General features: G+C 46.5%; 1 pseudogene across 1 annotated transcript; it reads right to left on the bottom strand.

Annotated features, from left to right (window-relative positions):
* Positions 1-217: 217 nt before the first annotated feature.
* On the bottom strand, positions 218-1,715 carry LOC308546969 (importin subunit alpha-8 pseudogene; annotated as a pseudogene). Its single transcript has one exon. The product of its transcript is annotated as an importin subunit alpha-8 pseudogene (transcript).
* Positions 1,716-3,375: the final 1,660 nt, after the last annotated feature.

The following is a 3,375-nucleotide window of genomic DNA, read 5'->3' as shown; positions in this document are numbered from 1 at the left end:
GAAAGCGAATTATATTTATTTGGAAATTATTCGTGACTTTTAAAGTGTCTATTGGGACCCATATATTACGATACAGGAAGCTTTCTTTTTTTTGATAGAGGTGAAAGTGTGAAAAATTTTATTAACTTCCAGTTCTAAAAGCTTTATACCTATGTTACACCAAAATATAGGAGTGCTGCTTCTTAAAGAAGTTACCCTTCAGGGTGTAGTCCCTGGTTTAGAAGATGCAGAGCTTTGGCATTTCTGTTAAGTGCTTTAAGAATTCCCGATCTTGGTCCAAGGATCGTAATATTGTGCCATTTTCTTCCTCAGGAAAGCGGTTCTTGGTAATGCTCAGAGCAGTCAGGGTAACATGATGGTTCTCAGGAAACTGCAAAGCCTTGATTCTGTCAACAGCACCAAGTTCCTCTATCAGAAGACACACTTTCCCTCCTTGGAAAGCTTCCCTGCCACCTGGAGGAGAAGAGAGATGCTGTCCAGGATGGCAATAACAGATGTGATGTCTGGGTGGTAAGCAGCTTCACCAGGGGCTCCAGGACTCCAGAGTGCACAAGCCAGATCAACTGCCCATGGTGCCCCCAATCATGAAGTTAGCCGCCACTCAGATAGCCTCCTTCTGGACTTTAAAATCTCCATCTCTTAGCAGAGCCACCAAGGGAGGCAGCATGTTGCAAGCAGTCAGCTGCTGGATATATTGGTGCTGCCCCGGGGCCACATTGCTCAGGGCCCAGGCTGACTCCTTCTGGATGGAGGACTTGGGATACAGCAGGAGCTGGGGCAGCACTCTCAATATGCCCACGTCAGTGGCCACCTGGGTCTGGTCATCGGCTCTTGTGACGATGTTCCCCACAGTGTGGACAGAGGGGGTCAGGACATTGAGTTCCGAGCTGGTCATGAGCTGAACCAGCCTGGATAGCACCCCTATGTCAACCACTTGGCCAGTGTGCTCATTGGAGCCCTCGGTGAGGTGTCAGAGAGCCCCTCACCTCGCTGTCCAGGCACTGTTTGCTTCACTGCTCTTCTGCAGGGGTGCGGGTCCTTGTTTTGGCACAGGTTGGACAGGGTCCATGTGATGTTCCGCAGAAATGTAATTGGTGTGGCTGATGAAATAAGGGCCAGCAAGTGCAGGATGGCATTGCTTGAGATAACAAAGTCTCTGAATTCTAGGCCGTCACCTACTGTATTACCAAGGGCCCACACTGCCTGTTCACACACAGTCATGTGGGGGGAAGGCAGGAGCTTAGCCAAGGGCTGGATGACACCCCTTCCACAACAGCTCGGGTCTGCTCTGAAGCTCCTGAAGCAGTGTTGGTCAGAGCCCATGCTGCCTCAGACTGTGAGCAGGGGGTGAAGTGATGACTTCCGGAATTCAGCCTGGGAATGAGCCTTGCTTCAGCAATCAGTGTTAGAAGAGGCTTCTTTTCCTAGGACAGTATTTTCCTGGCTGCCAAGGTGGCCTGGAAACACAGGTCTGGATCTGAGGCATTCACACCCTTGATTGTTTCTTCCAGTGTGAGGCTGGCCCTTTTGGTCCCGTCTTTAGAAGCTGGGTCAAGGATAAGACTGGTAGCATTTCTCTTTAAGGCCTGCTCATCTGTCTTGGCCTTTCAGAGCTGCAGGCTGACTGCTGCCCACTGCAGTCCCCTCATAGATGCATCTTTGCCTCGGTACTTAAACTCTCTGAGCCTCTCTTCTGGAGCTTCTGAAGTTGGCATATTGACTGGAAGAAGTAAACCACCTGGCAGGGAGATGCCCAGGAAGCTTCCTCGTCTGCTTTTGTTTCCTTTTCACTTCCCTGAGTTGGAGAGCGTGGGGTCGGAGGCGCGATCGTGGGTCACTTATCAACATGCTCATGAGAAGGTAGACTGCTGTGCAAATGACCCCAGAGAGGGGCTGAGATTTAAAGAAAACCCTGCCAGGGAGATTGGACTGAAGAGAACGGGAGAAACCACAGGGTAAGGAGAAAGGTTTGCTGTATAAATTCACCCATTTCACAAAATGTCTTTGGGTGAAATTTGGAGGACAGCCACATATCCATAAAAAGTGCACCCATCCCGTTCCTTATTGTTCTTTCTTATGTGGACTATTCTGCACAATACCGGCATGTGTATAACTAGTGGGTATAATATGCAGTGTTTACATCACCCAGCAGTTCGCCGTTCCCAGGTGAGAATTTGATACCGACTCTGAGTACAATTCTAGAAATCAGGTCATTGCTGGCGGTGTCAGGGCTATGGCCCCTGGTGTTGAGTAAGGATCCCATCGTGGTGGTCGGCTGGGTTAAAGGTGGCATCAGAGTACCACATTCTGATAGGTGGCTTCAGATAAAGTAGAAATCTTTATTGAGATAATGATGTATGTTCATTGTTACAACCTTAATTCCAACTCAGAGAGCATGTAATTTAGAGAAAGGGTAACAATATAAAGACCTAGGCTCCTGTCTCATTAAAAATTCTAAGTCACTACTTAATCAAACTCCAGTTTCCCCAATGCAGAGGTAGAGTGTTGAAGCCCTCAGCCCATATAAACCATGGATCTGAAATTATAGCTGCTTTAGTGGACCTATGATCATGGGTTAAGGATGAGTCTAAATCTACAAAATAGAGCTTCGTGTCCCTAAGAGCAACTGGACAGCTGCGTGCTTTCTCTTCCTGGTAACTATGTTTCTTCTAGTGCCACTATTGTAAAATGATTCGTGAATTGGATTCTGAAAGCTTGGGTGCAAAAACACCTCTGTTTTATTTGACAGCCTTCCCAGCCTCTGCCCCAAACCCGGGGCCACCACCCCTTCTTTCCATTCCTATAGCCCATTACGGTTGCTCTACTCATCAAATTTTCATTAGTTAGAGCAAGGTGCAGCTGGTTCTGGGGGAAATGTTTCGAGAAAGTAGCTTGCCTAGAAATCCATTTGCTTCACAATAATTAATTTGAACAAACTCCAAAAATATGCTTTAATAACTTCTCAGATCCCAATTAGGGCCAAATAAATGGCTCCCATTTATGGCAGAGCCAATCTGATTAGGTTTCTTGTTTGGTGTGCTGCAAGCATGCAAAATATCCACCCTGAGGGGCACCCAGCAAATCCAAATCCTCAGATTTATTTAACCACATATGCATATTTATAAATTACAACAGACTTTTCTAATTAATTTTGCATCATGCTAATGATTTTTCTTTGTAACTGCTGATTATATCAGGAGGAGTCACAGCCAAATGGAGAGCCATTGCAATCACTGTGAGTTTGGGGAGAAATGAAAGGAAACAATAAAGAAAACAACTTTTAGGGACATGGCCTCTGAGAGGTAATTACTGATTTCACCAAATGTCTACTGAAGCCATCCAGTCCATAACCATCACTTAGTAAGACCCCGGGCA

This window comes from Miniopterus schreibersii, assembly GCF_964146895.1.
Source record: "Miniopterus schreibersii genome assembly, chromosome: 17".
In the NCBI taxonomy this organism is placed as follows: Eukaryota; Metazoa; Chordata; class Mammalia; order Chiroptera; family Miniopteridae; genus Miniopterus; species Miniopterus schreibersii.
This window is presented reverse-complemented; position numbering and strand designations above follow the sequence as displayed.